Here is a 22301-nt window from a genome sequence, read left to right as displayed (position 1 = left end):
TAAGACCACTATTATAAGACCTTGAGAAATAGTTTAAACTGAGAAGAAAACATTCTTTGGTGGTTACAAGAGGGGGGAGGGAGGGAAGGTGGGAGAGGGGCACTTACTAATTAGATAGTAGATAAGAATTACTTTAGGTGAAGGGGAAGACAGCACACAATACAGGGGAGGTCTGCACAATTGGACTAAACCAAAAGCAAAGAAGTTTCCTGAATAAACTGAATGCTTCGAAGGCCAGCGTAGCAAGGGCAGGGGTCTGGTGGCCATGGTTTCAGGGCACATCTAAGTCAATTGGCATAATAAAATCTATTAAGAAAACATTCTGCATCCCACTTTGAAGAGTGCCGTCTGGGGTCTTAAACGCTAGCAAGCAGCCATCTAAGATGCATCAATTGGTCTCAACCCGCCTGGAGCAAAGGAAAATGAAGAACGTCAAGGACACAAGGCGATTGCGAGTGCAAGAGACAGAAAGGGCCACATGAACCAGAGACTACATCATCCTGAGACCAGAAGAACTAGATGGTGCCCAGCTACAGCTGATGACTGCCCTGAGAGGGAACACAACAGAGAACCCGTGAAGGAGCAGGCGAGCAGTGGGATACAGACCCCAAATTCTCATAAGACCAGCCTTAATGGTCTGACTGAGACTAGAAGGGCCCCGGTGGTCATGGCCCCCAGACCTTCTGTCACCCCAGGACAGAAATCATTCCCCAATCCAACTCTTCAGACATGGATTGGACTGGACAATGGGTTGGAGAGGGATGCTGGTGAGGAGTGAGCTTCTTAGATCAGGTGGACACTTTAGACTATGTTGGCATCTCCTGCCTAGAGGGGAGATGAGAGGGTGGAGGGGGTTAGAAGCTGGTGAAATGGACATGAAAAGAGACAGTGGAGGGAGACAGCTGGCTGTCTTAATAGGGGAAGAGTAATTGGGAGTGTGTAGCAAGGTGTATATGGGTTTTTGTGTGAGAGACTGACTTGATTTGTAAACTTGCACTTAAAGCTCAATAAAAATTATTAGAAAAAAAAAAAAAAAGGCCATGTCGGTCACCCCTGGGCATGTGAAAATTTTAAGCCAATAAGTACTAGGAAATGGGAAATCTCAGTTAAAGCACAGTGTTTAAGGCCCCAGGCCCTGGCTGCAGTGCTGAACTCAAACACTAGTTCAACCATTTACTAGGTTTTTTTTTTTTTATGAGCAACATACTTAACTTCTCTAAGTCTCAGTTTCTGTTTTGGCAAGGCAACGTTAATAACACCCATTTCACAAAGCTAGTGAGGAATACCTGAGATAATGTATTAAAATCATTTAGCCCAGTGCTTGGCACACAGCAAGAGTTTAATTATTGTTGTCGCCATTATTATTACTATTCTTCTTTGAACATAGGTCAATGCTGAATGAACAAAAGGTATTAGTATATCTAGCTGGCGTGTATCATTTAAAAAATGGCATTATATGTAACACTTTGCTTCCATAGCTGAATGAAGCTTAATTTTTTAATTTAATTTTTTAATTGTTAATTTTTATTAGCGTTGTATGCGTACACAGCAAACATCAAATAGTGCTAAGAAAAAAACTCCTAACAAAAATAACCTTACTCTTCCCCACTAGGCCTTCTCCCCTCTCCTCCCCCATTCCCCAGGCCATTCTTTCCAGCCTGTCATAGTTTGGGAGCTCCACTGAAACCTGTTCAGCATCATAGCAACACACACTGATAGATGGCTGCTGGCTGCTTGTGAGGTGCACCAGACAGGAATTGAACCTGGCTCTCTATCAAGTGAGAATTCTACCACTGAGCCACCAGTGCCATCACTTGGCATGACAGGTTTCTTAAATTGATACTATAATTTTCTTTTCTATTTGTCATCTTTTTTTCTTTTCTATATTCTAAAAGATTTCAGTTGTTAACTGCATATTCTAACTCTTTTATTCTGTTTTTTCTCTTGGTTACCTATTCTAAACTCTCAATCACTTTCTTGTCCCTGTTCCTTTTTCAGAGCATCCTGTTCTTACTTTATGGACACATCAATCATATCTCTGTGGATACTAGAGGATTTTTTTTTTTTCTTAAGTTTTCTTCTGCTCCCTGTAAAAGTCTGTTTCCTCCAGGTGTCTACCTACCTTTTTCTCAATTTGAGGCTTCATTAAAATGTTGGGTGATCCTTCCTCCAAGGCCTTTATTCATTACTGTGGCTCACTTCATCTTCGACTGGGGTCGCCGAGTTTCTCCAGAGAAAAGAGCTCCAGTGTCTCACAAGGAGAATGTGTTGGGCAGAAGATGTGCCGTACAACTGGGTGTGCAGTCTTCCAGCCCCAGGCCTCACCTCAGCCTTCAGCAGTACCTGGTTTCCCTAGGTGGGGTCTGGAGGAGCACAGTGACTCATTTCTTGGTGATACTGTCCCCTTCAAGCTAGTGGATATTTCTTCTGCTCTGATAAGTCAATTGTCATCTGCCTCCCGGCTTCAGCAATGTTTGTTAAAATATTTTTCCACTGTTCCTTTCCCTCTGGTTCTTTCCATCCTTGTGAATCAATACCTTTTTTAATTCTCTTAGTGTCATTTTAGCTAGGTTTAGGAATGGGGGGGAAATGTGTAGGCACATTGTCATTTTTAACTAGAAGCCCTGTAATATGATTTTTTTTCCAAAAATGTATTTATCATGTTGCAGGCCCTGATGATGAAATAAAAGAAAAATTTAAGACAGTATTTTAGCCTCTTCATGAGTGTCTTCATTCACTGAAATTTGAGAAAATGGTTCACTCATGGTGCAGAGCCAACAAAGGTAACTTCATATATCAAAGCAGAAAAAAAAGAATAAAACAAGTTTTTACCTGTGTACAATCATAACTTTATTGTAAAGCTCAATACAATTAAAAATCTCCTCTTAAATACCTTCTTTTAAAGAGCTGTCTAGTACAGTAAAATATGTAGGCAAAAATGTGCACTGAAAAAATGAAAAGTTAGGGTTGAAGATTTAAAAGGTTTTTTTTACTTGTATTTTCTCTTTTAAGAATTGTCTATAAATATTTTGTTGGTTTAAAAAATACGCATTTCACATTTTTTGAAGAACAGTTAAGCTTAGATAAGGAAACTTGACATGCACTGTTTTTGTCAAACAAAGATCTCCAGAGATATATAGATCCTAAAACAGAAAGGTCAATGTTCTTTGCAAACTTAGTGGCGGCAATCAGAATCATGATATTAAACAATTATGCATCCAAAAAAAAAAAATTTTTTTTAAAGAGAAGGCAAAAGTCCAATGTTGATATCAAGGGCAATCAGCAAATAATTGAACAGACATGGGTTACATGATTAAATTGTATCAAGTACAAGATGTGTAAACAGGAAAAAAAATTAGGCCATGTGATAAAACAAAGCCTTTTCTTTAAAATAAAATTCTCCTCAAAATATGTGATCTCCGATTTTATATATAAGAAAAATGGGCTAGAGAAGAGCTCAGATGTAGGGACTGAAGAATATAGGGTGCGTGTGGAACACTTAAGTCATCTCTGGCAGGGTTACCACTTTGCCAGGCGTAATGACTTCTATAAATTATTGAAACTTCCAGCCTTGTGGTAATGATTTGGTAATAAGTCCAAATGCATTGGGGCATGAGAGAACATCAAAACATTACAGTGAGTGTTAAATGTTATCGTCTGGCCAAGAAATTGTTTCAGTAAATAACATCTGGTGAAAATAATTATCCTGCATTTAAGCTGCAAAATGACGACATACTTTGGAGAAGATTAAATGTAAACTTCATATATATTTGTTATCAGAATCCTAGAATAAACCTAAAAGTAAAAGTGGAATGCTACTACATGTCATATGATTAAGGGCAGACCCCTCTCCAGCTTCTGGCTTGTCAGGTTTATGTCTTCATTTTATTACACTGGTATGAAGCCTCATCTGAGAGTTCAGATAATACCTACACTATGGAACTTTGGATATTTACAGTCGGAAATTCATAGCTTCACCCATACATGCTAGTTAACATACTTGAGTTATTTATGACATATGCTGCTAGTTTGCATAGGATACTAGAATCACATTTTTTTTTTTCACACTTTAGCAATCTGCCCTTTTGGGACTTAAGGCCTTTATTTTGGAAAATTTTTATTTGAAATAAAAATCTCTCAAAAACGAAATACTGTTTTTGTGTGTGTGTGTGTGTGTGCACGCGTGTGCGCATATGTGTCTAAGCCATAGACTGAGAAGAAACAAGTGAGGCACCAGGTGCAAAGTCTAAGTATCAGATCTCATCATGGAGGTGATTATATCATTATATGACTGCCAAACTAAATAATATTTTGAAAAATAAATTAACGCAAAAAAAAAAAAAAAAAACCTCACGTGGCACAATGAGTAAAGGTCACGTTCTCTACCAAATAGAATCCTGGAACAAAAAAAGAGCACTAGGTAAAAACTAAGAAATGTATATTTATAGCAATGGAAAATCTGGCAAGGGATATTGGTGATGGTTGCTCAGCATGATTGTGGAAAAGGTTGAATTGGCAAATGTTGTGTTGTCTGTATTTTTACAATAAGAAAATTCCTAAAAAAATAAAACTAAGGAAACCTGAATAAAGTATGGACTTTAGTTAATAAAAAAAAAAAATTATGAACAAAATATCAAAATTTTCAATGAAAGCAATAAATGGCAGTGATTATCCCTTTTGTGTCTGCCTCCAATATGGCTTGGCAGGGCGCCGGTATGTGCATGTGTATTTACTAATCAAGGTTTTCTTTTGCTGTATTGTGTGTTCGAAATAAACAGAACAGTAGTGACGTGGTGATTAATGTCAGTATAATACAAAAGTAATTAAAACCTAACGATAAATACTATTAGTTTTTAAGCTCTACAGTTACAGGTCAAACACCCTAAATGCAGGAAATACATTTTCTTATAGCCATCATATTACCTAAAACTGCAATATTTTACATAGATTACTAAATAAATAAGAGCACTGATGGTGCAGTGGTTAAATGCTAGGGTGCTAACCAAAAGGTTGGCCATTTGAACCCACCAGTGGCTCTTTGGGAAAAAAGCCTGGTGATCTGCTCCCATAAAGATTGCTGTTGTTCTTAGGTGCTGTCGAGTCAGTTCCAACTCATAGCAGCCCTAGGTAAACAGAATGAAACACTGCCCAGTCCTGTGCCATCCTCACAATCGTCATGGCTGAGCCCATTGTTGCAGCCACTGTGTTAATCCATCTGGTTGAGGGTCTTCCTGTTTTTTGATGATGCTGTACTTTACCAAGCATGATGTCCTTCTCCAGGGACTGTTCCCTCCTGATAACATGTCCAAACTATCTGAGACATAGCGTTGCCATCCTTGCTTTTGAGGAGCATACTGGCTGTAAAGATTACACCCTAGGAAACCCTATGGGCAGTTCTATTCCGTCACTATGGAGTCGCTATGAGTCAGAATCAACTGGATGGTGCACAACACCTAAATAAATATTTCAACTAATTCGGGAGGGGGGGGCACTAAACCACAAATAAAGAGCCCTGAGATCAAGGTCAGCTCTGTCACTATGTTTCTGAGACTCAAGTCTCTCAGGTGTCAAACTGGCTGAATTACAAGATCTCTAAAGCTCCACTATGCTAAAAGTTTATGGATGTGTGGTTTTTTATTTTTTTTTAACTTAGGAACAATTAATTCAGGAAAACCATAATAAAAACATTGCAACGTTAAAAAAAAAAAAGTCTTTTCGATTGCTATTCATTTGATATCAAATATGGGAGAAAAAGTAGATTATTGGCAGGCAAAAAGCTAAACATCGTATTGTGGCTACAAATGACAAGTCTTGAGGAATCGGAACACCTACTCCAATAGCTGAAATCGAGAAATACTTTCCTGACCACCCAAATTCACACTATAAACTTTTTCAGTAAAACTGTCAAAAAATAGTTGTTTTATTACTAGGCATTCCACAAAAGCCTACTTTTTAACCCATAAATTGATCTGATTTAACTATACCTATTTTTTTTTTTTTTATAGACTCTGATGGAAACCCTGGTGGCGTAGTGGTTAAGTGCTATGGCTGCTAACCAAAGGGTTGGCAGTTCGATTGCCGGGTGCTCCTTGGAAACTCTATGGGGCAGTTCTACTCTTTCCTATAGGGTCGCTATGAGTTGGAATCGACTCGACGGCACTGGGTTTGTAGCGTTTTAAGTGTATTTTCCACTTTTCCTGCAGAGAGGGTAATGGTATTTTTGTACATTATTTGAATCCAAAGTAATTCATTTGTTGAATTATCTCCCTCCTTTCTCTAAACTCAAGGGCCCATTTAAAAAAAAAAAAAATTTTTTTTTCACAAATTCTCCTTGAGTAGAGGCCCATTTAGTAAATTTACAAAAATTTGAAGATCCTGAGAACTTCGAAGGGAGTAGACCAGTATAGACTTTTAAGTAGAGCAAAGCCACACACTCAAGAATCATTCCAGGTTTTGACTATTTGCCTATTTATACTCACATGGCCTTTTAAATAGTGAAAAATAATTACTTAATTCACCACTGGTCCTTTCAAGACTGTAAAAACTAACCCTTCTTTCTGTGTGTGCTCTGACTTGCAATTCAGTACAATACCTTAAAACAGAGAACCTCTACTACGTAACTTTTAAACTACTTAAAACGGCCACTACGTAGTTCCATGCTCTGAAGAGCCCAAAGTGATGACTCTGGCTCAAGTAGGTTTACTTAACTCCTTTCATGTTATGTTTTTTTTTAAAGTTACTACATTACCAAATACCATGTCTTTTTCTAAGACAGTCAAAAAATAATCAAGTAAATCCTTTAAGCTTTTGGGTTGTTGTGATGGCTTTAGTCACTGTGTACTTTCATATAAAACTATTATTAAGAGACAGCCAAACATATTTTAACTGTCCATTGCTACTAGACAGATGGTGGTGGAAGGGAGACCTGTCATTTAAATGAGGCACCATTTTCATCCATATGCTCACTGGTTATAACACAAAGCTAAGCTACACCTGAGTCATTACTTTCTGGCCTAGGATGTAAAAAAGAAAGAAAGAAGAAGATCTGTTAATCTATGAAGCTACACATTTAGTTCCTTGTCCTAATTCAGATGGCTTACCTGAAAAGCCGAACTATGCCATTTGTAATAGAGATGTGCAGAAAGGTTAGATAGAGTTTTGTTTATTTTTCTCCAGCTTTTAGCTATATTTGACCCAGCACAAGGAGAAGTGCAGAAATGAGATTTTCCATGAGGTTGTACTCCAGTCAAGAAGAATGATACTTTGAAAACCCACACAGTATTGAAAAAATGAAACTGCATTTGAGTTTGTTTTTCCAAATTCCATTTGTGCTTTGGTCCAAAGAAAGATCATGCTGAAGTCTTGGAAATAATTCATATAGAATACACTGATTACTCCATTTTGAAAACATACTGCCAAACGCTGACTTCCCTTCATTGACCAGAGATAATTCCCCATTAGTCCTGCCTTGGGAAACTAAACTTTGAAAAAGTGTTGTTTATTCTGAGGAATGTAAACAAGATGTGAGTTGGCAGTTTGCACCTTTGGTAAAAATATATAGGTGTAGCTTGTCAATAAGAATAACTACTCCTTCTTTGGGTATATTAATGCCACCAGACCATTGTCAAAACCATATAAGAGCTACTAGCCAAAAAGAGTGTGTCCTGGCCAGCACTGGGACACAGCTGCAATTCTGTTGGCCACGTTAGGCCCCATCTGTAAGAGTTGGATACTTGGTGACACTGGCCAGTCTGAAGCCCATTAAAAGAAACCTGAGAAAGCTAGGCAGACAGATGGTAAAGTAATACTGTAATGAGGAAAATTTAGCTTATGTTGATGATGTACTTTGCCTTCCAAGAGGATGTTACAGCTACCAAGTTACACTCAATAATGAGGCATCTATCACTCACAGGCAGACAAACATTTGTGCTCAACCACACAGCATCGGTTAAGATGTTCACAGATTTTACAATACGCAAAAACAATGCAACTCCCTGTTAATATGACAATTACCAATATGTATTTCATACAGCAAATATTAAATAAGTGATTTCAATTCCATTGGCTTAGCCCTTTCTTCATTCCTTTCTTAAGGAACCTTTTCCCTCCCTCTTTTTTTTTTTTGCTATGTGACTCAGCCTAAGTGAAACTAACGGTACCAGAAAAATCAGGGTAAACCAAATTCAGATTAAACATCAATATGGCCTTCTCTCTACCCCCCATCCATCACTTTGTCATACTGTTGTGGCGTGCATGTTGCTATGATGCTGGAAGCCATGCCACTTAAAATTTCAAATACCAGTAGGGTCACCTACGGTGGACAGGTTTCAGTGGAGCTTCCAGACTGATAGACTAGGAAGAAAGGCCTGGTGATCTACTTCTGAAAATTAGCCAGTGAAAACCCAATGGGTCACAACAAAGTACTGTCCAATGTAGTGCTGGAAGATGAGTCCTCTACTTTGGAAGGCACTCAAAATGCGCGGTGGCCACAAAAACAGACTCAAGAATACCAGTGATCATGAGGATGACACAGGACTAAGCAATGTTTCATTATGTTATACATAAGGTCGCCATCAATAGCAACTAACAACAATGGCCTTCTCTACCAAAGTACTCCGGGAAGAGGGAAGGAATACTAAAGGAACCGAAGGAAGACCAGCGTGCGGAAGCACGGGGCTCTGGGTAAGGGGTATAGGAGGTGAGGTCAGGCCACTTTAAGGAGTCTGATATAAACCTAACTGCAACAGGAAGGCGTTAATGGGTTTTGAGTGGGAAATGTCATGGTTCCATTTACACTTTAAGGCTACGGTTCCAGTTGCTGGGTGGAGAATGGCCTGGAGGAGATTAGGAAGGGCGATGGTAGGAAAACAAATTAGGAGACTGCTGCCTTGTACTGCAGAATGTACAGTCCAGTCTGGGGCTGAAATGTCAGAACATTTGTTAACATAGCCAGCAGGATGGATGGGCGTGAGGATGCAGCAGCCTGTCGCTGGCCCTGCCTGCTACGCCTCATTTCTTTATGAAGCTGCCTTTCGAGTCTTAAATCTCAGTGCCGTTATGATTTATGACCGCATGAAATCTTTTAAATTAAGATTTGTTTGATTGTCTGTTCCTATTAGGGTGACCATAATAGCAATTTTCCTTTTCCAAACAAATGTTTTGCAGAGCGCTGCAACTCCGAGTCTGTGTATGGCTCCTGACAGTGATTAATTTCTGTCGCTAAATTCTTTATTTTCTATAACTAATTTAAGATAGCTGCCACTTTTTAATAACTAAAGGATATAAATTTGGCAGGGCATTTTTTCTTAGGTAATTGATATAACATCTTCATATTAACGACTATAAATTATGGCTCTGTTACCCCGTTCTGTCACCCAGCCAGGCAGCTTGGAGTACGCACACCCTGGCTGCTGCTGAGCAGTGGTGCATACGGTTCCTCCTCGACTAAACAACAAATCATAGAGCCAAACACTGTCTGAACCATTTAGCTAGGACTTCATTCCGTCAAATAAAAAACTCACGGGTCTTGCAACGCTGCTTTGTTTGGGAATTTTTGTTGTTGTTTAATGTTAGCGTTAACCAAATTAAAGATATCATTCACTAGGTAGAACCAATATTGGGGTTAGAAAGGGAAAGACCATTACTCACTTTATTTTACAAGAAAAATATCAAGTTCACAAATTTCCCTATTAGTAAGTAAAGAAATACATTCCTCAAAATTTCTGAGGGCTAAAGAATTTCTAACCCTGATTTCTTCAAAGTAGAGGCAATTCCTCTTGGTGCATTTAAACACCACTTCCCTAAAGATGTAGCTACAGACATCTACGACTCTTAAACAGAACTAATTGCCATGATACAAACACTAGCAGAAAATTGAAGTACTAGAATTAATGCCAAATGTATAAATGACTTTTGGATTATACTGGTTTTAGCTTATATGTAACATAATTCTGTCCTTTAACCAAATAGCAGGGGAGAGGGGTTCTAGTCTCGAAATGGCATCCACACCACACAGAGAGAATGAGGACATCTGGGAGTATTTATACCCATAAAAACGTATTGGTACATTCTTAGGCCAAGGAATCCCAGCTGCAAATGAATGAGGGTCCCTGAAACGCTATCCACCTCTCTCAGCCAACAGCACCAAGGACACCCTTCAGTAGCACCCTGAATACTTGCATACAACTGTAATTGATTACATTTAACTTTATATCATTTGGAGATGAATGATGACTGCATGTTTATGCAAACTGTCTCTGTGAAGAAATGAGACTAATTTTCTTCTTGAGTGACTGTGAATGCAGAAGAGCAATCACATTGCAGCAAGAATATACGGCAACGTGTTTCGCCGAGCAGCAGCAGTATCTCCAAGTTCAGCCAGTCAACTGTCGTGTGCTAACAGCTGCAGTGAATATTGCTTTATGTCAGAACAAAAACGGGTGATCACTTAGAGCAAAAAAAAAAAAACACCTAAGGTTGAGTTCTTTGTGATAAGCCTTCAAGATATTCACCTGACATGTTAAAATAAGCTGATGGGAAGGAAGGAACATTGGGAGTCACAATTTTAATGGCAACCCATTGTTTTAAAAATTTACGTTGCTACACAAAACAATTATCTGGTCAGTCTCTGGGATTCGTTCATGAAAATGTGGAAAAGGTCAAAGACATAGTTCATTTAATTAAGGGAGAAATAGTGGTTAAGGACTTATATTTAAGCAAACAACACATGACTCTAAAATATTAGGGCTGAAAAGATATTAATGCATTAACACTCATTTGGTCCAGACAAGATCATAAAATTACAGATAGAAAATTAAGACCAAATCACCTGGCTCCTACATGGTAGAATTAAAACTCCAATTTGACTCTTCCTGAAAGAAATCTCATCATGAGGAAAGTTTTTGTAAAGATTATGCTGTGCATTTTGGATGCTAGGCCAACAGAGTAAGACGAGACATTTTCTTTCATCTTGAAAGGCAATAGGCTAAAACTTACTTTTAATTTTTAAAACTATTCTAATATAAAAAGAAGAAACAAAATGGTTCAATGTCTTTAGTAGAAAATTCCAGCACATTTAAGCACATTTAGGATCCAATAAACACGTTGTTGTTAGAAGCTGCTGAGTCGGTTCCAACTCATAGTGACACTATGTATAACAGAACAAAACACTGCCCAGTCTTGCGCTATCCTCACAATCATTGCTATGTCTGAGCCCACGGTTGCAGCCAGTGTGTCAAAGACACACGTCAAAATTATAACTTAACATCAAAATTTTTTTTTGAATATTTGAATTTGTTGGACTAGCAAATCCTAAAGCTGGGTATGCTACATATTATTTCTCACGGCCCAAATTGATTTTAATATATCAAATGTTAAAGCTATTTCATCATGAAATTATTTGAGACAAATATATTGACTAAGACCCAGTGATTATCTTCTTTATTCCACCAACCCTAGGATCACACTATGGTTTTTGTTTTACCAAAATCTAATGATAACCTCTTTGTTTGTAGAGCTTATCCACCAAACTAGGCTCCAAATGATTTTTGGTTATTTCCAAAATTCTAGCTAATAACATATATTATTCTCCTTTGAGGATACTCAAAAATGACCCAGATTCTAACACTTTTTTAAAAATGGCCCAACTGTTAGACTAATTGTATTATCTGTCCAAGGAGACTACATGGACATGGGACACATTCACTGGAGAAGCAAAAAAAAGAAAAAAAGTGGACTTTAGAAGTCAGTAAGATAATTTATGTTTTATAATTGCATATCTTCATTTGTAGTAGCTCTATTTGTAGAGTTTAATTATAAACTTTGAGACATTGCAGAAGCATTGATAGATATCTCTACAGAGCATATGTATCAATCCCCTTCTGGCTCCCCACAGACCCTAGAAAAATGAGGTGTTCTCCATACACCCTGCATTCCGTAACTCCTACCGACTCAAGGATTTCAAACTCCTCTAGACAGCAGCTAGCCAAGGTGGTGCAACTGCAAAGCACTCGGCTGCTAACTAAAAGGTTGGAGGTTCGAACCCACACAGTGGCTCCATGGGATAAAGATTTAGTCGTCTGCTCCCATAACAATTACAGACAAGAAAACCCTATAAGGCAGTTCTACTCTGTCACAAGAGGTTGCTACCGGCTGGAAACAACTCGACAACAGCTAACAATAACAACAGGTTAAGTTGTATTCTCAAAGGCTGGAACTGCATGTAATTAACACTAGGGATAGCAAAGCATATGTCTGAATACAGTGACCCAAGCAGGCCTCTTGTCAGATGGAGTAGGGGAAGGATGGAGCTGAATCGCACAGTGAGAAGGTACACTTTGACTTTCATATCTTTATCAGAAAATTCATTCCGTCTTGGAGAAGCAATTTTCTATGCCAAAAATCACTTTTGTGCCTGTTAGCCATACTCTTAAGAGGTCCTGGTGGTGCAGTGGTTAAGTGCTCACTAGGATCTGAAAGGTCAGCGGTTCAAACACATCAGTTGCTCCATGGGAGAAAGATTTGGCAGTCTGCCTCTATAAAGATGTATAGCCTTGGAAACCCTATGGGGCAATGCTACTCTGTCCTATAGGGTCGCTCTGAGTTGGGACCGACTGCATGGCAATGGGTTTAGCCATACTTTTGACCATTAACAAAGCTGTACTAATGGGACCAAGGCAGCTATAACTATAGGGGTGCGTGTGTGTGTGCGTGTGTGTGTGTGTGTGTGTGGTGATTCACCACATAACGTATGCCAAAAAAAAAATTAGCCCTACACTAAACCAAAACCAAATCCATTGCCATCGAGTCAATTCCAACTCATAGTGACCCTATAGGACAGAGTAGACCTGCCCCATAGGGTTTGCAAGGACCAACTGGCAGATTCGAACTACTGACCTTTTGGTTAGCAGCTGAATGCTTAACCACCACTAGGTCCAGATAAAAATTCCTCGACTCCCAACCAGTGCCTGCCTTCCAAACACACTACACTTTCAGCATACCCAGCCATAAAAAAAAAAAAAATTTTTTATACACATGATTAAATCACACTGTAGAAAAGAAAGAAGTGTTAACTTTCTGAATATCCAAATCAACCTTGATAATAGCACTAAGTTTTAAGCAAATGCAGTGACTGCTGTGTTTCTTTTTCAAATATAAATGGGTCATAAACCCAACCAAATCCACTGCTGTTGAGTCGATTCAGACCCATATACTCACTGTAAAACCAAACGAAAGCAGCATCACATTCCAGTTCCGTTACATTCTGACAGTTTACTGCTACTGTGCAGTAAGGCAAAAATAAATGCAGTAACCCACAAATTGCTTCCGATTGTCTGAGAACTTCTTAAGTACAAAGTAAGTAGCTCTAAAAGCTGAAATCTGGATTCCAAACAAATTGTAATGTGCTTCAAATTGCCTCTTAACCTGTTTCTTTTGGGGAATGTTTAAGTGCATAGAGCTGAGGTCTCTAGCTAGCATAGTGCCCAGTGTTTTTCCCTACCTTAACTGAGCCCATTATGTGGTCAGATCCCACAGGAGTGTCACCAGAGGACCCTCTATGGTGTCATTCTCCATGCCAGTATATGTAAATATGGTACAAAGTCAGGGGGATATGACATAATTAGAGGCTATTATTATGCAGCCTTCTATGAGTCCTAATTTGCATGTTTCCGATAAATGTATACAGCTCACAGCTAACAGACACAAGCTGTCATTTTTTCAATACTATAATTATTACTTGCAAAGCTTGAAAAATCTCTCTATCAATTCCAGAAAAGGGTTGGAGAGAGATTACCACAAATGACGATAGAATAATTAACATTTCTTTCTGCTTTTCCAAAAACTTCCATCATGGCAACAGATTGAAAATTTCATGAGTGTATAAATCATGCATAAAGATTCATATTATCAGGCTTTTACTGCAGTAGTTAAAAAAAGAACACCTAGAAAAGGTTGCATACTAATATAACAATGAAAGACGATTGTGTTATTTGTGGCCAGGTACTTCACTCTTGTGTTGTCAGTTAAGACACTAATTTTATTTTAAGAGGCTGAGGTGATAGGAGTAAAATGATGCACTTGCCAGAAAGGTATTTCAGAGAAGATCTTAAATCTAGACTTCAAGGACAAGCTGCTTAGAGCCTCAGTTTTGCCACAGAAATACGAGGAATAATCTAGAGATGTGTCTTTGCACTACAAAACTATTTATTCTATGATACCAAAAAATTAAAGCAGAGAGCCAAGGATATCACTGCTTTTAAAGATATAATGCTACAACAAAACCTAATCCATTGATGTTTAATATGCAGCAATAATTTCTATTATAGGCTAGATCTTCTTTTATTGTGGTAAAAATGTATGTAATAAAACATTTGCTAACTCAACAATTTTCCCACGTGACACTGATTACATTCATTACATTGTGTAATCATTACCACTATCCTTTTCTAAATTATTCTACCACCATTCACAGAAACTTAAGCAAAGACTCCCTCTTTGCCCCTCCCTCTCTGACCCCTGGTAACCACTAATAAGCTTTGGTCTCTGTATATTTACTTATTTCACGTAAGTGGGATCATACACTATTTGTCTTTTTGTGACTGAATTATTTCACTCAGCATAGTGTTTTCAAGGTTCAGCCCATGTTGTAGCATGTATCAGGACTTCATTTTACTTTATGGCTGAGGAATATTCATATATATATATATATAAAACCCAGTGCTGTCGAATATATATATATATGGAAACTCTGGTTAAGTGCTATGGCTGCTAACCAAAGGGTCAGCAGTTCAAATCTGCAAGGCGCTCCTTGGAAACTCTATGGGGCAGTTCTACTCTGTCCTATAGAGTTGCTACAGGGTCACTATGAATTGGAATCGACTCAACGGCACTGGGTTTGGTTTTATACATATATATACACCACACTTTGTTTATCCATTCATCTGAAGATGGACGTTTAGGTTGTTGCTAAATGTGAATTGCACTGGTGTACTACAGCCTAGATTTTTGTATATTTATGCATCTTTTTCTACTTATTATATGTATTTATAAGCAAAGCAAAGATGTCATTTTGAGAACTAAGGTACGCCTGACCCAAGTCATAGTATTTTCAATCACCTCATATGCATGTGAAAGCTGGACAATGAATACAGAAGACCAAAGAAGAATTGATGCCTTGAATTATGGTGTTGGTGAAGAATACTGAATATACCACGGACTGCCGGAAGAATGAATAAATCTGTTGTGGAAGAAGTACAGCCGCAGTGCTCCTTAGAAGCAAGGGTAGCAACACTTCATCTTACATACTTTGGACACGTTATCAGGAGGGACCAGGCCCTGGAGAAGGACATCATGCTTGGTAAAGCAGGGGGTCAGCAAAAAAGAGGAAGACTCTTGACAAGATGGACTGACACAGTGGTTGCAACAATGGGCTCAAACAGCAATGACTGTGAGGATGGCACAGGGCCAAGCTGAGTTTCATTCTGTTGTACATAGGGTTGCTATGTGTCGGAATCAACTTGACAGCACCTAACAAAAACAATGTAAGCCAACTCAGATCTTTTCTGGAAAAATAAATAACATATTAGTATAAGTGTTATCCTTGAATCCAAAGAAAAAGAAAAATCCTTGCAAGGGGAGAGTTAGTTTCTTACCAGTAAGGACCTTGGCTCTTTCACCTGCAGCCCCCGCCCCGACCCCCTTGCAGGGCCAGGTCTCAATCACATGCTTAAAATGGCATCTGGTTAAGGATGTTAACAATCTCATTTCTTTCAGGATATACATTCCCAAAAAGCAAAGCTTCTCCAAGCTTCTTGACAGTTGTGAGCCTTCAGAATACATTAATTGTGGCATCACTGGCTGAACAAATTTTTGGTGGTTTCACTAATCCTTTTGGAGCCCTGTTACAAACTCTTAGTTAATCATGGTCATTCATTCATCCAACAAGTATTTATTGAGACTCACTGTGTTCCAGGAACTACTCAAGGTACTGAGGACACAACAGGATATAATAGGAAACAAATCAGCCAAATAGAAACAATCCCTGCCCTCTTGGAGACTGCATTCTAGTAGGAATACAGATTAAAATAAAATTAAAAAAAAAAGCACTATAAGTATAGAAGATAAATGGAAAAAAAATAAAGCAGGGATGGAGGTCAGGGAGTTTTGAGGGCAGGAGGAGTGGTGGCAGTTTTAAATCAGTGACCAAGAAGCCCTCACAAAGAAAAAGACATTCAAGAAAACAGCTGAAGGGACATCTGGGGAAGAGCTTTTGAAGCAGAGGAAACAGTAGGTGCAAAGGCCCTGGGGTAGGAACAAGCTTGTTATATTCTAGGAATAGAAAGGAGGCCAGTGAGTCAGAGGGGAGCTAAGGTCCTGGGCCAGCAGTGACAGCATCATTTGGACTTTACTAAAAGTGCTAATTCTCAGACCTACTTTATCAGAAACTGAGGCTAGCAGTGGGTGGGGTCTAGCCATCTGTGTTTTAGCAACTCTTCTCCTCCCCCTTTATTCTGACTCTCACCAAAGCACGAGAATCCTGGTCTAAAGCAAGGTAGGCCTTAGAAAAGGTAACAAGGGATGAGGTCAGAGCATAATGGGTCCTTGCAGGGCTTTTACTCTGCAATGGAGACGGGAGGTCTGGTGACAAATGCCACTGGACAAAACAAACAAAAATAAAGTAAATAAAGAACAGAAAGAAAGGAGTTACTAAATTGATAATACAGTAACTGAGATTGGGAATATGGAGCCACTAAATGAAATACACTATTTTCAAGAAATTTACTCTTATATTTGCAATCATCTAACAAAGATCTCCATTTACAGTTACCTATCTGTTATTTAAAGCAGATTACATATGCTTATGTCTATACTTTTAAGTTCTAACAAGCAATCATTTTGCTTAAGAAAAAACAGAACAAAAACAAAAGTCACCTTAATATGTTCAAAAGCAAACTCTAAGCAGGTAGAGACTGTTTTCTATAAATTCAGTAGAACGCATGTACATATGGAAAGCATCCGTACGTGACAATAACCTTGATTTATTTTATACTATGTAAAAAACCGTTTCTGTCTAGTGCGAAATGCGATGTGCAATAAGTTCAGGAGTAAGAGGAAAGAAAAGAATAAATTAATCACATATCTAAATGACAACAATTTGAAACAATTTGTACAGTGATGGTATTACGAGGCTTTATGTAAGAAAACTCTGATTTAATTACTGTTTGTGTGTGTATATATATACATATGTACTTAGAAACACAAACACACACACACATTAGCTTAGCACTAGAATAGAAAAATCACCTTTTTTTATTTTGGGGGATAATTTCTTTCCTTACATTAATCATGGCAAATGGATACTAAGATGCCCTCTCAACTCGTGGCAAGCTTTTACTTTGAGGATCAACATATTCCTTGGGCCATAGTTCAAGGTGCCTCTGGTTTTCTTGGTCATTCATGGCGACTGCATACTTTATACATAAACCAAAAAACCAAACCTGTTGCCGTCGAGTCAATTCCGACTCATAGTGACCCTACAGGACAGAGTAGAACTGCCCCAGAGGGCTTCCAAGGAGCTCCTGGTGGATTCGAAATGCCGACTTTTTGGTTAGCAGCCAAACTCTTAACCACTATGCCACCAGGGTTTATAGTCTTGTTAAACTAGGGTCCCTGGGTGGCACAAACAGCTAAGCACTCAGCTACTAGCCGAAAGGTTGGCTGTTCAAACTCACCCAGAGGTACCTCATAAGAAAGGACTGGCGATCTGCTTCTGAAAGGTCACCACCTTGAAAACCCTACAGAACTATTCAACTCTACACACATGGAGTTGCCATGAGCCAGGGCCAACTCAGAGGCAACTAACAATAAAAAAATAAAAAAACAATAATAACATTAAATTAAGCAGTTTGTTAAAAACTGCTTAGAATAATTCATACTAATTTATCCATTCAACCAATATTTCTTGAGAATTGATAATACGCCATCCCCAACAAGATGGTCTTCATCTTCAACAAGATCTGCACATTTACAGTATTGTTTCTATTAATACAAATGACTCACTAACAAACACAAAAAAAACAAAAAATTTTTTTTTCTTTTTTTGGTATCAAATCTTGGTTACCAAACAAAGTTATAATATAGAAGCCAAAGAGATGCATTTCAAGATGTCAGCAAGCTGAGGTGATTAGTATGAAAACATCGTTAAGTATCATGAACTGAAATGCAGCTGACACACAGAGAAAGCCCTTTGCCTTTAAATCAACAGCAGTCAATAGATGGAGAGTGGCTTAGTAGCTCTCCATTGACTTTAATCGTACTGCCAGATCGAACTACTGATTATCTGGGCTATCCACGTTGGTTTTGTCCCTGAATGCTGCAGATGTGAAATTTATAATAATGAATCAATGGCTGTTTGTACAAACTCTGGAATTTGTTTTACCAAGGAATTAGTGTCTAACAATATGCTATGGACCTCATCTCCTGGGAGATGAAAAACAACATAATATGGTCTGCCCTCTCTTTCCCCTCCTTTCTTCCCCTTTTCCCTTCCCTTTTTCATCTATACTTTCTTCTCTCTAAGTCAAACAAGCTATGGCTCCACTGTCACACCAGGAGAGGAAGCAAAAAGGTTAAAAAGGATGGTTAGCTTTTCTCTATTATTTTCCCAAGTAAATTGTCTCCATCTGATGTTGTTATTTGCCGTCGAGTAGGAAGGACTCCTGGCGACCTTACGTATAACAGACAGAAACCTTGCCCAGTCCGGTGCCATCTTCATGGCCTTTGATATGTTTGAGCCTATTGTTATGGCTATTGTGTCAATCTATCCCATTAAACATTTCCCTCGTTATGCTGACCCTCTCCTTTATAGGTCTTGCAAATAATAATGATTAAAAAAAAAAAAAACATTTAGAGCAGTACCTGGGTGGTCAGTGCTACCTAAGGGCTTTACATACAATAAGTCATAACTACCACATATGATAGGTACTATTACCATTTCCATTTTACAAATGAGAAAACTAAGACACAGAGTTTAAAGAACTTGTCCAAGGTCACACAGTTAGTCAGTGGCACAACCTGGATTCTAATCTAGGCTGTCTGTGCTCTTGAACAAAGCACCCCACTCCGTAACCATGAATATGTGAGGAGATTGGCCTTGATAAGTAATGAAACTAGGAGTAGTTTCTTAGTTTGCTACTGCTGCTGTAAGAGAAATACCACAAGCTTAAAAAACAGCAATTTATCACACGATAGACTCCTTTTCAAAGGCTCCTCATAACCAGGGGACTTGATAATTGGGATGAATCTGCACTGCTCAGAAAACTTACTGTGGTAAGAATATAATAATCCTATGAAATTGTTTGTGAAATTCAACTGGATTGGAGGGAAACTTCGGTCTGATGATTTGGGGCCTTTAAAGGATTAAGAGTTTTTACCCTCTAGTCGTGAAGAACGACTAGTCAGGACCAGCCATACTTGTTCCCAAAACAGGTACGGATAGAAATATTTTCCAGAATCCAAGTATTCCTTTTCTTGTCTTTGTCTTCTCAAAAAAAAAAAAAAAAAAAAGACACATTCAAAAACTTAATGGCTATTCTAAAATGATAAAAAAAAAAAAAATTAAGAGGGTAACAATCTCCAAGACAAAAAGAATGAAAATGACATGCTGTCAGGGTAAACAATTTTGCGTAATGTATTAAGGTACATTAATGTCGTTTTACAAAGAATTCAATTAAATCAATACTTATTGACAGCCAACCTAATAGCCTAGAAGAATACAAGGTGAATAGAACAGAGTTCTTATCTCCAAAAGGCTTATAAGTAGAGACGACATGGCAGGTTATAATAATAACCTACAAGGCAAAATACCACTACAGGGATATAAAGCAAGTTGGAGAAGAAAGAGAGGTCATATTCAATTGGACGAAATAAGAAAGGAATTTTCCCCTCCCACACTTAATTAGTCAGCAATCTGGTGACCATTCTCCCCTGGAGGATTGCATCCCTCCTTTCCATTTCCCTGACTGGTGCCTGACTTCTGGTTTGGACCCCTGTGGACTCAGGTCTCACCTTCTCCCAGCCATACGCTTCGCTGTTGCCATAGCGATCCCTGTGGTCCCATCTCCCCCAAGTTTCAGCAAGGAAACACCTCTCTCCTCCTCATCTCTACATTCACATGTTGTGAGATAAGGCTCACATCTCCCACTAGGAGCCTTTTTTTCAAGCTAAGCATCCCTGATCCATTTAACCACTTCATGAATTATAATTTTCAAGAACTTTACATTATCGCAGGTGTAGGCATCCTTCTAAAACATTCGTATTCAGAGCAGAGCAAATCTCTCTTTTGGTATAAAATCACTGGGTTGTGAATGCTACTCCACATTGTCCATGTGGATAAAGTGAGAGGATGTGTTACGTAAACCACTGAAATCCTGATGAAGTCACGTCTGTGGCAGCTCCATGACCTAGCCTGGTAACCCCATCAGACAGAAGTGAGTCTAATTTTGGATACCTTGTTCTAGGTGAATCCATGCTGCCTCCTGATGATCCCAGCCTATGTTCTAGATGTTTAATAAAATGTACCAATCCTCCCCGCAAAAATGTGTGGATTAACTTGGTTAGGCCACGATTCCCAGTATTGTATGGTTGTCCTCCATTTTGTGATTGTAATTTTATGTTAAGGAGGATTAGGGTGAGATTGTAACACCCTTATGAGGTCACATCCCTGATCCAATGTAAAGAGAGTTTCCCTGGGGTGTGGCCTGCACCACCTTTTATCTCTCAAGAGATGAAAGGAAAGGGAAGCAAGCAGAGAGCTAAGGACCTCATACCACCAAGAAACCAGCACCAGGAGCAGAGCGCATCCTTTGGACCCTAGGTCCCTGTACCTGAGAAACTCCTCAAACAGGGGAAGATTGAGGACAAGGACTTTCCTTCAGAGCCAAAAGAGAGAGAAAAACTTCCTCTGGAGCTGACACCCTGAATTTGGACTTTTAGCCTATTTTACTCTGCAGAAATAAATTTCTCTTTGTTAAAGTCATCCCCTTGTGGTATTTCTGTTATAGCAGTACTAGATGACTAAGACAGAGTGTTATGAATTTTTCTCCTTTGAAATACATGTTGGAATTCTAGCCTCTATACCTATGGATGCAATGTAATGTAATGTAATCAATTTCCACAATCCAATCTAAGGTAATCAATCAGTTGAGGTTATGCCAGTATAGGGTGGATCCTAAACCTAATCACTTCCAAGTTATACAAAGAGCAGTATAGACACAGAGCAGGCAAGCACACACTGCAGAAGATAGATGCCATGTGAGGATCATGAAGGAACCAGGGAACACCCAGGGCTACCAACAAGCAAGGAATCAACACAACTGAGATCCTCATTTGGACTTTTAGCCTCCAGAACTATGAGAAAATAAATTTCTGTTCTTTAAGTGTACTCATTTGGGCATTTCTGTCAACAGCAGCAGAAGCAAACTAAGACAAGCCATTACTCCTAGTTTCTGAATCCACCTTTCTCCACTTTTGGTTCATTATAAGTTTCCTGATACCTTCTATCACACTTTCTTAATGACGTTCAACTGGTTATGAAAACACATCTGTAAGCTCATTCAAGTACTTTTAGGCCTCATTCAACTAAGTATGTGGCTTCTTTCACACTGCTTTCTCATCTTGGACTTCCACTGTAACCATGATTACCTCCAGACTGAAGATTACCTCACAAAGTACAGGAAAGCAAAATGCAACGGAGTGCTGCGAAACCTCAACACTTGGACCACTAGCACGGCAACACAAACAGCACACAAGACAGGAGCAAAGAAGTCCCAGGTGATTTTACCTCATTGCTTTATTCTTTTATCACAGCCATCCTCTGTTTCAAACAGAGAGAGCTGAGAAAAGGAGGAACAGGGAAGGCAGGGGGAAAAAAAAAGGAGGGAGCAGGGAAGGCAGGGAGAAAAGGAAGCCAGAAGGTAGAAAGGCCAAGTCAGGAAGGCAGCCAGGGAAGAAACAATTCTAAGCTTTCTGTGCCTAGCACGGGGGGATACGAGGAAGAGTGTGCCTCTTTGTGTGATTTCAAGGCTCTCACAGTTTTCAAATCGCTTGTCATCACAACAATCCAGCAAAAGAGGAACTAAAATAGTAATTTTTACGGGTGAGGAAACTGAAGTTCAGATAAAGTAACTTGCCCAAAGACACAGAGCTAGTATGTGGGCTTTTCACTATGTCTGGCTACTCTTCTAAGTCACTCGTGACACCCCAGTGGATGTGATTAACACTCAGTACACCTAGACAGTGAGCAC

General features: G+C 38.9%; 1 protein-coding gene across 1 annotated transcript in view; it reads right to left on the bottom strand.

Annotated features, from left to right (window-relative positions):
- The window catches only part of SAMD5 (sterile alpha motif domain containing 5), a 485760-nt gene that overhangs the window by 196385 nt on the left and 267074 nt on the right, over positions 1 to 22301 (bottom strand). The gene's annotated exons all lie outside the window — the stretch shown is intronic.

Source organism: Elephas maximus, chromosome 1 (genome assembly GCF_024166365.1).
Source record: "Elephas maximus indicus isolate mEleMax1 chromosome 1, mEleMax1 primary haplotype, whole genome shotgun sequence".
NCBI classification, from domain to species: Eukaryota; Metazoa; Chordata; class Mammalia; order Proboscidea; family Elephantidae; genus Elephas; species Elephas maximus.
The sequence above is the reverse complement of the archived record's forward strand: the minus strand, read 5'-3'. Positions and strand labels throughout refer to the sequence as shown.